Source organism: Sminthopsis crassicaudata, chromosome 4 (assembly GCF_048593235.1).
Source record: "Sminthopsis crassicaudata isolate SCR6 chromosome 4, ASM4859323v1, whole genome shotgun sequence".
In the NCBI taxonomy this organism is placed as follows: domain Eukaryota; kingdom Metazoa; phylum Chordata; class Mammalia; order Dasyuromorphia; family Dasyuridae; genus Sminthopsis; species Sminthopsis crassicaudata.
Window position 1 is genome coordinate 82,975,782 of NC_133620.1, and position 15,519 is coordinate 82,991,300.

Consider the following 15,519-nt stretch of genomic DNA (forward strand, 5'->3'; position numbering starts at 1 on the left):
AGAATTTTTGTTTCAGGTGTTTTTGCGGGGTATTTGGAGAGCTCCAGAAACTTCATGATTTTACTCTGTAATCATGGCTCTGCCCTCTCCATCTAATTTCTTTATTTATAAAAATAATGATGATCTTTTAATCAGCACAAAATACAATTGGCTATTTCCTATAGGAGTATGTATATACATACAAACACATATACATATACATATACATACACAAATTTATGTAAATGTCTCATTCTGAGTATTTCATAGCTCTGTCAAAATGTAGGTAGTATGTTTTATCATTATTCTTTTTGATCTTTGTGGTCATTGTAACAATCAAAAATCTTAAGTCATTCATTTTATAAACTGTTTTCATTAAATTTACTCTGTATCAGTTCATAGGTGTTTTCTCAGATTTCTCTGAAACAGTCCCCTTCACAATTTCTTACAGAAAAAAATAAAAGGATTCTATCATATTTATAGACCAAAACTTGTTTAGCCATTTTCCATTTGATTGACATACCCTCAAATTTCCATTATATCTCACCTCAAAAAGATTTACAAATATTTTTGTAAGTGCTTTGGGAACAATCCCTCCCTTAACCTGCTCTCTTCTCCATTTTCCATTGTATTGCTCCAATGATTGAAATGTATTTTTTCCTATGTGTGCTTGTATTCTACTTTCTCTTCATCCATTCTGATGCATCTAAGTATTATTTTAACTTATAATTTAATATTATAACTATCTTAATAGAAATTTTACTATTCAAAATATAATAATTTTATGAAAAATATATTGAATATCTATTAGAAGCTAATAAAAAGAGACTAAAGCAATTCTGTTGGCAGTCTAACCATCTCATTAAATCTTTGTTTTACATCAAACAGCAGTAGCAGCTGCCTCCTACCCCAACTTCCTGAGGAGTCCCAAGAAGTTAGACATGACTAGTTTTGTTAGTATATAAATGGAAACAAATATTCAATTAAAAGAAATAAAACATGGTATTTAGCAGACCTTTTTTGATTTTCCTGACTTTTAGACAGTCACAAGTATGTTTTCTTTTTACTTCCAATATCTATGACATTATCAGTCCTCTCTATGTCTCCTTTTATCTATATTATTTGTTTTCAAATATCTTACCTCCCCCGATTCTCTATAGGTATCACAAGTGATTATACCAGCATTACATCTCTAATTGTGTTCTGCAACCTTGCTTCATCCATTCTTACCTTCTAGCAGGTAATTTCATTACAAGCACCATCCACTATCTTTCAGATTCCCTACTTCTTAAACTTTTACTTACCTTCCATCCTGATATTTCCTTTTAATCTTTATGTGAGCCAACATTCTTTCTCCCCAACAAACCCCATTTATTGTCCCTTTATCCTGTTAATATTTTTCCCAGAGTTGTAGCTATACAATTGACACAAATGGGATGAACTTTTAAGTAATTTTATAGCTCAGAAACAAACTTTTGTTTTTCTAAAGCCATCTTTTGCAGTTTTCATAGACCTAAGCTTCATATAAGAGATATCCTAACAGTATACTTAAAAAAAATAAATTGTAAACAATGTCTCCTGAATAAAGCAATCTCCTTTAAATTTAAAGTGTGCAATAAAAAAAAGTAGCCAATACTTTTTTGTGTGAAAGTGAAGTATAGGACTTTTGTTCATACTTTGAAAATTGGAATACTCCTCAACTACTGACAGGAAGTGCATACATTAATGCCAGAACTGTGGTTAAGAGCTGTTTTCTTTTATTTTAAAAAGTATAATTAGTCCACTAAGAAATGCAGAAGTTACATTACTTTAAACATTTCCAGCTTTGATTTTAAAGAATTGAGTACAATTCATTAGAACAAAGCACATAAAGCTAAACTAATTTGAATGAAATGTAATCAATCAGTTAAATGAATGAGACTGGGAGAATTCAAAGAAATTTTAAACTTATGTTCTAAATAAAGTTGTTGTTGTTTTTCATAATGGCTCCATTGGCAAGAGGTATTCAATTGTAGAAGGAGCAATGGAAAGAAGATGAAAAAAAAACAATAAATGACCGCCTGGTTGAGGTCCCAGGATGGATGTAAATTTGTATAATTTTAGAAATTTTAATAATTACAATATTTTTGTGTTAGAACTATCGAGCTTTAACACATTTAAATTTTTTAACTTCAAGAAATACAAAGGAAGAGTAAAATCTTTGCAGCAGAGACATAGACACATTCTTGACATCAGCAGGAGTGATCTAAAAGAATGGGAAACTAATAAAGGCCACATCAAGCTAACTAGGATGCGTGTCATGTGCCAGAATTTTAGACTATATTTTTTGTTTTCATTATATTTTGTTAAACTTAAGCATTTCTTTCAAATAATGATTAAAAAACAAAAATACTGCTCTGAGAACAATGTATATATCTTTCACCAGATGGTCAAATGAAAAGGTTAGGATCCCTCATTCCAGAGCATTGTTTAAATTCTATTTGGAAAAGGAAGGAAAGAATTCCATAGAGATGGGGGAAAAAGATATATCTTATTGAATACAAACTATTTCTGGAAAAAAAAAATATTTTTGTTACTTTGTATTCTGTAAATTTATTCCCACCAGCTTCTGGCAGAGTTCTTTAGTTCAAAAAGGTATCTGAAAAATCATATTTTTCATTATATTATTTCTAATCCTAAAAACATCACAGACAGAAAACAGAAAAATGATGATAATGATGAATATGAATTTGTGTATCGAAACAATGGAAAGCAAAACAAATCTCTTCACTCTCAAATGTTTTGCAAGAAAGTCTGATTTACATGTACCCACCATTGGTTGCTCCCTATAGCTTTACCATCAGCCCCAGACGTCTCACAGAATCTGAACAGTAAGATGAGAGTTGATAAAATAGAATGCTTATAGTGGTGGGCAGGTTTGTCAGGTTTACTGATACAAAGAATTATTCTATATTTGGTATAAATGGAACTTAGAAAGCTAAAAAAAATTTTAAACTATTAATTTTAATACTAAGTATAGTCATTAGTGAATGCCAGATAAAGTACTTCAATGTTACTGTCTTTAATTTTAATATTTATTTTGACATTCATTTTAAAATTTTGAGTTATGAATTCTCTCCCTTCCTCCAATTTTTCTACTATTCATTGTGAAGGCAAGAAATGTTATACCAATTATATTTGTGAAATCATTTAAAACATAGTTTCTTATAAACTATGTTGTAAAAACAAACAAAAAAAAAAGCTGGAGGGGGGGAAGAAAAATAAAGGGAGAATAATTATGCTTCAATCTGCATTCAGATTCCATCAGTTCTTTCTCTAGAGGTGAAAAGAATTTATTATAATATATCCTTTGAAATTTCCTTGGATCATTGTACTGCTGATAATAGCTAAATCATTTGCGGTTCATCATACAACATTGTTCTGTGTATTAGACTTTCCTGATTCTGCTAACTTCACTTTCTATCAATTAATTTAAGCCTTCCCAGGTTTTTTGGAAACCATTGTGCTTGTCACTTCTTGCAAAAAATATACCATCATAACCATATACCACAACTTGTTTAGCCATTCCCCACTTGAAGGGCATCCCCTCAAATTCTACTTGTTGCAACAAAAAGGCCTGATATAAATATTTTTATATACAATATAATTTTTTCTTCCTAATCTTTTTGATATGTACACCTAGGAGTAGTATTGTGGGGTTAATGTAGAACTTTGAGTGTAATTCCAAACTGTTTTCCAGAAAGGTTGGACCAGTTCACAAATCCAAAATATATAATAAATTTCCATTTCAAGAAAGCCTGTATAATAATAGAAGAGACTATATATTAATAGTTGTACATCTTTGCTCCTGTAGGTTATTTTGTTCTTTGTGGTGTACTTTTTACTATATTCCTTTTTTCCCTTCCATCCCATTCCCACATCCCCCAAACAGGCTACAAGTAAGCACAAACATATATCTATAAAATATACAGACATATAGCTACATGTATGCATACACACAATATGTATATATATAATATGTATATATTTTTGTATGTATGCATACAAACAAATGTATGTTGCTGCTGCTCTTGCTCCAGTAAGAAAAGCATTTCCAAAAGTAATATCATTACATTATATGTATGCTATTTTGGGATGTGCACCTGAGGAACAAATGTTAGAAGCATGTCTACAAAAGACCATGGAAACACTAAAGTACTACAAACCGCATATAGCTACAGAAAAAATTCAAAGACATGCTCCTTTTCAATATTTAGGATATGAAGTATATTCTAAGACACTCACAGTACAAAAGCTTTCTTTAAGAACAGAGAAGTTGAACACCTTAAATGACTTTCAAAAATTAATAGGAGATATCCAATCGATGCGTCCAGTGTTAGGCTTAACTACCAATCAACTACAACCTCTATATGACATTTTAAGGGGAGACAGTGCTTTAAATTCACCACGCCAGCTTACAAAAGAAGCACAAGAGGCTTTGAGAGAAGTTGAACTGGCTTTATCAAATGGGGTTGAAAGAGTCACTTGAAAACACTTGGAAATATCAGTTTTTGCTATAAAAGAGGCACCCACAGCAGTCCTTCATCAAGGAGACAGTGTGATTGAGTGGGTGAACCTCCCAGCACAACCAGAACAAAGCCTTACTCCTTACCCAGTGCTTGTGGCTAGGATTTTATTAAAGGCTATTAAAAGAGTAACACAATTATCTGGAATAAGTCCTGATAAAATATACACATTCTATACTAACGCACAAATTAATGTATGCTGTGAGACCATCCCAGAATGGCAAATTTTATTGGCCACCGCTCCAAATTTTGCACATGGATCTCCATTAAAGATAACCCAGCTACTACATAATTGGCGATGGATCTTTGAAGAAAAGGTTTCTAAGGTTCCTCTTAAAGGACCAACAATCTTTACAGACGCCTCCAAAGAAAATATTTGTGCTGTATACTCTCATGATTTAACCATAAAGAGAGTGGTCAGGACTCCTTTTCAGTCCACTCAACAGAATGAATTATTTGCTATCATGCTAGCTCTTACTTATTACCCAGGAGACGTAAATATAATTACTGATTCAGCCTATTCAGTAGGTGTAGTACAAAGAATTGCCACAGCCCAAATAAAATTTGCAGCCTCCAATATTTATCAGCTCTTTAAGGAACTTCAAGAGCAAGTGAGAAAACATCTAGGCAAGATTTATATCTTGCATGTCCACTCACATAGTGGACTTCCAGGTCCTATTTTTGATGGAAATTCAAAGGCAGATAGCCTTCTAACCATGTTAGCCAGTACTCCTTTATTTCAGGAAGCACAAGAATCTCATTCTAAATATCATCAGGCTGCTGGAGCTTTACGTTTACAATTTGGAATTACAAGAGAGGAAGCTAGGAGCATAGTAAAAAGCTGTCCAGCTTGTCTTCCTTTCCACGCTCCTACACTCCCTCCAGGGAAGAATCCTCGTGGTTTGAGACCCAATGAAATCTGGCAAATGGATGTGACCCATTATAAATCTTTTGGTCATCTATCTTTTATTCATGTCGTGGTAGACACCTTTTCAGGATTCACATTTGCAATGCCAGCAGCAAAAGAGACAGCCTGAGTGATCACTGAATTCCTTATACAAGCATTTGCAAATTATGGGTGTGCCACAAGCAATAAAAACAGACAATGGACCTGCATATACGTCCAAACATTTTACACACTTTTGTGCACAGTATAAGATTTTACATACCACAGGCATACCCTTTAATCCTCAAGGGCAGGCAATAGTAGAGAGAAGAAACAGAGATATTAAGACACTCCTCCAAAAACAAAAGAAAGGGGGAGCCACAGGTAGCCCTAGGGAACTTCTAAATTTAGTTTTCTATACCATTAATTTTCTAATTTTTGACAAAGATGCACTGGCTCCGGCAGACAGGTTTTATAACCCACCAGAAGGGCAGTGTCCAGTGCGAGCAGGTCCACTGTCCTTAGATAATCGCAGGTGATGTGGAGAGATCCAGAAAATGGTGAATGGAAGGGACCAGATAGGTTAACTGCCTGGGGGAGAGGGTTTGCTTGTATTTCTTCAGCAGGAGAAGGAATCAGATGGGTGCCAACGAGTTGTATTTGCCTTATCCATCAGAGAGAGACAGAAAAAGAGAAAGATCTCAAAATAAAGGAGAAAATCTAAGAAACATCTGACACTGAAAGAGCATGGATAATAAGAAGACTGTTAAAGAACTTTAAAAACCAGCAGGAATCATTGGATTTCCTAACACAAGATGAGACTAATGGACAATGGACTTATGGACATTTATAAATTTTCAATTTATGATTATTTGATCATGTTATTTGTTATATACTTCTAGCATGTATTATGTTACTATGTTACTATGTGCTTATGTAATTTATGTAATTATGTGTAATACCTCCCATATTGATGGATTTATGTTTCAAGGTCATGACTATCCTATGTTCTAAATCAAAAGAAAGGGGAAGATGTTAGGATTACTAGGTGAGAACTCAGGTTGTCTGGACAATTACAAGGTGAGAACTCAGGTTAACTTGACAGTTAGTTCTCTGGCTCAGACCTGTAAAGAGAGTTTACACCTTAGGAATCCTAGAAGGAGCAAGCTCATTGGTTGGAGTACTTCTTCCCAGAAGCCCTTGCATTATCCCACGCCCATTCTCTGGGAGGATAAAAGAGGACACCACTCCAGAGATAGGAGAAGTCTCTGCATTACATCAGCCCTGACGGGGCTCTCTGCAGGAAGGGAAGTCACTTCTCTGGACAAGAGTTAACAGCAACTGCCTGGAGACAACTGTTCTCTACAGGAAGAAGAATCTGTCTGAGAGATTTGAGTAGACACAGCAGATCTCTTCCCAGAGAGCAATCTGGCAGCTTCTGGAGACAACAGCTCGCTAGTAATAGGATAGTCATGACCTTGAAACATAAATCCATCAATATGGGAGGTATTACACATAATTACATAAATTACATAAGCACATAGTAACATAGTAACATAATATATGTATTTACATGAATATAGACATGCATATAAAATAATATTAATAAAGCTGACACATAATGTAAATTTCTTTCTTGATTGAATCTTTTGATTCAAGTTTAATTTTGTCTGAAATCAATGATTTCTAGCTCTACTTTTTTTTCCTAATAAATTCTACTTCTGAACCTTGTTATGTTTATAATATATAATATATATATATATATGTATGTATATATATATATATATATATATATATACACACACATAATTTCTTATTTCTGATAACTCCTATATTTTAATTCTACTCTTCCCTCACCCATGGATCTCTACCTTATCTTCTCCCCCACTAATTCCTTCCCTCTTTATCCCATTCTCATTAATCTACATTCCTTATTGGAGAAGGAATCAGATGGGTGCCAACAAACCGTATTCATCTTGTTCATCAGAGAGAAATGGAGAAGACCCTTGACATGAAGGAGAAGACCCAAGAAATATCGGGTGGTTCCATCATAGACTGTGTCCACCACTGAAAGAGCAGTTATGGCAATTGACTCATGGACATCAAAAATTGTCAATAAGGCTGTTGCAAGACTTCAAAATCTGCAGGAAACATTGGATTCCCTGACACATGAAGTAATGGATAATAGACTGGTTTTGGACTATCTCTTGGCTGCTAATGGAGGTGTATGTGTGATTGTTATTTATATACTTTCCTTCTAGGGCTTATGGACATGCATAATTCCTCATGTTGATCCATATTTTCTCTTGTTGATCTATTCTTTACGTATCTTGTTTTTCTTAAAAGATTTTTCACATTGTGTTCTATTTTTTCATTCTTTCTATTTTGTTTTGTTGTTTTTAGGTCTTTTATAACTTTACTGCCTTCCCTTTGTCCACTTCTAATTTTCAAAGGATTATTTTCTTCTTTAATATTCTGGATCCTGTTTTCTAGTTAATTGACTTTCTTTTCATAGTCTTCTTGTTTTTCTTGAAAAGTTTTTTTTCTTTAGTTTTTCCTCAATTTTTCTCATTTGATTATGAAGGCTTTTTTAAATTCTTCTATACATTCTTTCTGAACAGGGAGCCATTTAACATTACACTTTGGGATGGAAGAGGCTTTTTCTTTAACTTCACTGTTCTCCCCTGAAGATGAACCCAATTCTTCCCTATTCTTATAACATGTTTCTTTGGTTAGATTCTTTCTTCATTGTCAGTTCATTTTTTTTAATGAGAACTATTAATATAAGCACCTCTATTACTGGGGTGCACAGTATAGTGCCTCTGGCTTTATTTCTGACCTGATTGGAACCCCAAACCAAAAGTTCCCCCCTTCCTGCAAATGTCCCCAGCAAGCAGAGTTCCTGCCCCCTGCTTTTGTACTCACTAGTTTTTATGGTTCCTTTTTATTCAAGGTCCATCTTATCTCACCTGGGCCTTGTGTTCCGACTCATCAGAGGTTCCCTCAGACTTCTCGAATTCAGGCCCTAGACTCCCCACACTGTGTGCTCTCCTGGAGACAAAAAGTTCCTAGGGTTCAGCCTGAGACCGCCTCTGGAGCTAGCTTGCCCTAGGGATCCTCCCTTTCTGTTTCTGCAAAGCTAGCCTGGAAGAGTTTATACTTTCAGGGGTTAAACAAGCCTTGCTTCTGGTCTTGGATTGTCCCAAGGAAACTCCTATTTTATCCCAGAACTTAAATATTTTTCACTAGTTTACATTTGTTTTGAGATTCAATTTTTTTTTTGGGGGGGGGGAATCTGAGGACTTGGAAATTTCTGATCTACTAAACTGTCTTCCTAGACTCTGATTTCTATGACAATATCCAAATTATATTTTTCCATCAATATTCACTAAGAAAATTCCTCTATTATTTTTCCTCTGTTTTTTTGTTCTTCCTTGGTTTACATATCAGTATCATGTATATGTCATAAAATAATTTAGTAGGACTACTTTTTGATTTATTTATTGATTTATTTATCTACTTGTTTATTTATACAAATACTTTTGAATGAATTCTTTTTTTAATTTAAGGAAAAATTAACTTGTGCCTCTATCTAGTCCTGATATTTTTTAAGAGAATATTTTTGCTTGTTCAATTTCTTTGTCTAAGGTGAGGTAAGTATTCTATTTCCTTTTTTGTTAATCTGATCAGTTTATATTTTTCTCAATATTCAGCCATTTCACTTAGATTGTCAGATTTATTGGCATATAATTGGGAATATTACTATCATAATTCCAAGCTAGACTCATTTCTGGTGGTGGGTATCCTGAGATGATGGCTTTCCAGTAGTCTAATTTTTACTTCTCTTCATTGCTTTCTCCCATCATAATGAGAGTCAGAACAACTATAAAATCTTCTACTTAGACTACCCACTGTTACATTAAGAGGAAAACATTAAATCATAATACTTTCATAAAGTGAACTCTCAGAAAATGAATAAAACCTTGAAACATATTTTATTTGCTTATTTAAAGCCATGATTTTCCAGAGTTATAACTACTGCATACTGGCATATATCTCCATAATATCTTCAATCTAGACAAATTATCTGGCAGACAGACAAGTGACAAGCTGAACAATTTATTCATACAGTGAATTATATGTTAAAAATAGTCATCACAAATCTGCAATTGTTCATTAAGTGATTGCATTAATAAATAATATTTATAACTAAATAAATAGGGCTTATTTTTCCTTGCCTTGACTGCTTTTGATCATTGTCAATTCAATTCAAGCAAGCTCATTTCTGAAGCACCTACTATATACACAACACACAAAAGTTTGCCCAAAGAAATCAGGACTGTATTTAATGGAATAAATCGAATAAAGTTTCAAAATTATTACAATAATTAAAAAGGGACAATTTACATACAGTGAGATATGATGGACATACACATTAAGTATTACATTTTTATACATGTAATGGGAAAAAAAAGATGTAAAAGAAGTCCTCTAGCACATTAAGTAAATTACATATTCAATAATTTTGGAAAGGGAAGGGAAAAGAGCCCTGCATCTTGAATAAGATGCAACAAGGTGACATTTTTATATGTAAAAAGTATACGTATGATATATAGCTATCAAGGAAGAAAGTGGTTATTGATGTAGAATTTAATTGCTACCTGTAAATTTGTCAGTGTTTCTATATATAAATAGAAAACGAATCCCTATGAGAATAGGTAAACTAAGACATATAAAATTGAGAATTAAAATATCAGAATATAAAGTACTTAATTAGATTTTGTTAGAAAAATGTTCTTACATTTCTCTCATGTAGAATATACGTGAACTCTTGCACAAATATCATTATTTTCAGCAAATAGAAGGGTACAATTGAACAAATATGATGTTTTAGAAGTAGATATTGAACTAGGTGAGGCAGTATCCTAATTCTAACAAACAGAATATTAATCTTCTGAAGATGAGGAACTATATTGTAGAAAATCCAATCTCAAAGGATTATTTCAACTTTGTCTGAGGCCTCCTGTCAAATTAGGGCAGTGCATTCAATCAAAAAGTATCATTGAGCTCTGTCCCTCTGGACTTCTAGCTAACTAGCCTGGGAAATTGAAATATTTAAATAGCAACAATTTGTTGTAGGCCCATATATTAATTATATAATACATTGGCAGAACCCTAAATTATAAGAATATAAGCCAAAAATTGTAAATATTTCTTCTGGAACTAACAAAAACATGACTATAACATGATATCTAATTTATCAAGTGAGTTTATAAGTATAAATAAACAAAAGAGAAAATAATATTTGAAGGATCTAATATAGTGACAAGGATGCTCATAATACAAATTCATAAAAACCAGAATGACTTCAAATATATACAGAAAAAAAGCATTGAAGTGAAAATAATTTTGACAGAAGTTTAACTAGAATTGTTGGGAAAAATTAATCAAGACATACCAAAAGAATCAATATCTAAATGGAGTGAAATTACCAAATGAAAGAGTTAAAATAGAAATGAAAGCTTTGAAATACTGGAAAGGAGAATTTATACTAGTAAAAGAGTTGGACAAACGTGAAAATATTACCTACTTGGCAATTAGAATAGACAAAATTGACATTAATAACTCTTAATACTATAAAGATAAGAAAAAATAACAAATATTATAAAAGATAACCTTAACATATGAACGTATAAATGTGTATATATATATATGTATGTGCATTTATTTGTCTATATACACATACACAAAAACACATTCACATGTATGTATGCATGTACATATACACGTATGTGTGTGATATCATTCAGGAACAAAGAGTTTAAGTAACGAATCATAGGTTCACATAAAAAATTAATTACCATCATTAAAAAAGAATGGAAAACTTAGACTAGAATATTCCTAAAAAGAAAGGACATGCAAGTGTAGTGAAAAACAATTTGCCAAGCAAAAATAATGCAAACCTAACAGATTAAAATAAAATGAATTTTTAATGGAATACAATACTTTGAAACTTTCCTAATGGAGAGAACATAACTGAATAGAAACTTTATAATACAAAAATTTAGTCAAGGGAAATATAAAAAGATAAATATCAGGAAATAATTGAAAGAGAATGAACCAAGATAAACAGTTTACATTCTACTGGGGGAAATGATGTACGTCTCCTCAGATTGCTAATGTCATCAGGATCAAAGAGGGAGAAAATTTAGACAGAGAGCTTACGATTGATTTTATTATGCTTGAATGATCTTAAAAGAAAGGGGAAAAGAATTGAAATGCATCAGAAAATTAAGAGGGAGAAAGAAATTTATCACATCTCATTATCAGGAAATGCAAATAAAACACTATATATTCAAAGACTAAAGAGTTAGGGAGAAATAGTGATGCTGGACCCTTACTTTTATATGAACAGATCAAAGCAGTAGAATATACAAAGTTAGGTACAGAAATACATGTAATTAAAAAGACAAACAGGAGGGAGGAAATAAGGGAATGAGGCAGAAAGCAAATTCAGGGAGGTATTATAACAAACAAAACAAAATAGCATCACAGCACATTTTGAAGATAAACTTAAAGGGATACAAAGAAAAGGTTAGAACTTAAACAGACATGGGATAGAAAAAGAAAACAAATAAAGGAAAACAGTAATGGATCATATATAAAATCTAGAGCTCTGAAGCTGAGCACACTTTTTTCCCTTATCACTTTAATTCTTTATAGGGAAGAACCAGGAAGCAAAGAAAGGGGGGAATTATTAGATAATAGGATGGAGGAAAATGCACAATTAAGTATAATAACTAATAATGTTAATGAGATTAACTCAACCATAAAAAGGAAGAGAATAGAATGAGTTAGAAATCAGTATCCAGTAATATGTTGTTACAGGAAATACATTAGAAACATAAATATTTGCACAAAGCTAAAATAAGGAGATGGAAAAAATAGTTAATGGCTCATTGGAAATTAAAAAGAGAAAGGGTAGCAATAATAATTTCAGAGAAGGTGAAATCAAGAATAGATTTGATTAAAGGAGAAAAACAGAAAGATTTCTTATGCTGAAAGATACCAGAGAGACAATGTTTGTTATTGTTGTGCAGTCATTTTCAGTCATATCTTGCTTTTTGTGACTTCAATTGAGATTTTCTTGGCAAAGATACTGGAGTTGTTTGTCATTTTGTTCTCCAGCTCACTTTATAGATGAAGAATATGAGTCAATTAGTGTTGTGACTGGCACCGGGTCCCAAAGCTATTAAGTGCCTGAGGCCACATTTGAACTCAGGGAAATGAATTTTCCTAACTCCAAGACTGACATTTTATCAACTGTACAACTAAGATATCCTGCTATAGACAAGGAAGTGATACAAACAATTCACATGTATGTAATGAATAGCATAATAAACAGCTGAATGACATTAAATGGTAAAAGGAACATTAAAATGAGTTATAGAGACAAATGAACAATAAAACAATAAAGTGAAAGATATGCTTAGTCACATCTAAAGAAATAAATACAAATGAAAAATGTTGGAGAATTAATTAGAATTTTAGCACTTAGACTAAATACTAGGCATCTTGTGATTATTAAAATTATTTTTACAATTGTTTGGTGATATTGCAATTATAAGAGTATACACATAGTGTTGTATGTATATATGTATGTGCATTCATATTTACACACATTTCTCATATATGTCTGTAATTTATAAACATTTATCAGAATTCCTGAATTAAGCACATGTTTAGAATTAGAAATATTAAATGTATGTTTTACTGACCACAATAGATAAAATTATATTAAAAGGAAAAGTGTAGAAAATATTAACATCAAATTTGAGAATAAATAATATTGACAAATAAGTTGACAAAAATTTTAAAATATTTTTAAATTTCACTAAAGATAATGGTAGCAAATATGATTATGATAAACCAGTTTTCATGATGCAAGATTTTAAGAAAAAAATACATTTCAAAAATTTCATTGAGAAAAGATAATTAAGTGAATTGGGAGGGCACTAAAAGGAAACAATAACAATAGGTTAGAAAATCAGGAAAAAAAAAGGAAGCCCCAAATTAAACATCAAAATGGAATTTCTCAAAATGAAAGAAGATAGACATGTTTTTTAAATAAAATGAATAAATAATTATCTGATTTGTGTTTTTAAAAGAAAAGCAAATTAAAAGTAACAAAAACTTCACAGAAAACTTAAAAGAAAATTACTAGAAACTCTTTAGTCCAATTATTTGTTAATAAATCAAATTGTGTAAGTGCAATGGAGAAATATTTATTTAAAAATTGTTGTAGTCTTTTTCTATAAGTGTAAGATGTTCAATTATCAATATAGTCTTTCAAATCTCATAGACTTTGAGTAGATCTCAGCTTCTTTTCCCTTATGCTCATCATTTAGTTTTGTTTCAAACAACGAATAGTGCCTAACACAAAGTAAAAGCACTATACCTATTATATGAATGAATTGATGCATTTGTAGAGTACATAAAACAATATCTTGATCTTCAACACTTAGCAGAAGGTCTGGTATAGAGTAGGGGCTTAATAAATGTTTATTGAGTTGAATTGAATAATCTGGGGACCTTGTTTTCAAGTGAATCATGATGACAAGTGTATAGGAACTACATGGAGGGACTGTGTAAAGTAGATGGGCAATATGTAAGGGCTTTACTAGGCTAGAGGTAGGGAGTTGAGTCATTTAAGAGGTCTTTCAACTTCATCTCCCTCTTTTTTGCTTCTTATGGCTTCATTTAGTAATTCTTCAGCTCTTAGTGTCTGTTAAGAAACCATGACAACCTTTAAAAAATTCTGGAATGGGTATCTGAGAATCAGAGTCTGGCCTGAGTTTCATAGTTAAAGCTCCATTAAAATCCTGCTCTTTAAGAATGAGGAATCAGTTTTTGAGATGCCAGTTCAACAGTCCTAGTCTTGCTGCATTTAAATGTGAACTTTGGAGCATCAGTGTTGGAAGGAACTCAGAGAAATTTTGAGCCTCTTTTCTTAGAGACTAAAGTGGTAGTGGGAGAGTAAACCCTTAAGGTGTTGTCAGAAAAATTCAAAGAGTTTGAATACAGGGTATCTCAAATATTTTAATTGGTTAAATGGTACTAAGACTTTTGGGACACCCTGTATTTGTTCTTGTTTTATATTTGAAGTAATTATCTTTCTAAAAAATAGTAATGTTAAGTGGTTCAATGGAACAGAGAGCACTAATCACAGAACCCTAATAATAGATGGGAACAAGGATAGTAGGGGTTCGAGTTGAAGGTAGTTAAAAGTACCCATATAACCTTCATTATATATTTCACTTTGAAGACATAATCTAACCATTTTCATCCTGAGAAAGGTAGAGAACATTCATAGTGCATATAGTAATAAAAAAAAAAGATATATGAGACTCTATGAGCTGTATGTTAGAATTATGTTTTTGTAATTCTATGATTATCAGTAATCTATAGTTTAATTGCAACAAATAATTTTATATTCAACTATACATTTTGAAAACAATTTCATGCATTCTTCCTTTAAAAAAGTTCAGAGATAAAAATAAACATTACATTAAATTTCTAATTTTGATGAATTTTTACGCCCTCATTTTGACATTTAATAAATCAGTACAGTTCTAATTACCAAAAGTATATTTATGGAAAACTAGCATTTCATGAATATGAAATTCTCTCATTAATTATATATGCCCCCAAAATAATGGAGCATTATTGTCTTCTAGCTATTTTTCTTTTTTTTTCCTTTCATCAGCTCATTCTATGAATAATTTTGGGAGCTTTTTGTTCCATAATTCTTAAATGTTTTCTGGCTACTTGTTGTTGCTACTTTGATTCTTTTAAATGGTATAATTTTCCTCCCTCATTTAGAAGTGGGTAAAAATACAATTCAACTTTTCTGTTATTTCTTTTTATGTCATCATTCAATACATTGCCCTGTAATATTAAAATAGTTTATTTAAAGACATCATCCCCTAGCCAGATTTCCTAGGTATGCTGTTAACAACAAAAGGGATTTAGGGTGAGTGAGTATGCAGGGTTTTGTTGTAATTCATCAATCAAAATAGGATAAACAAC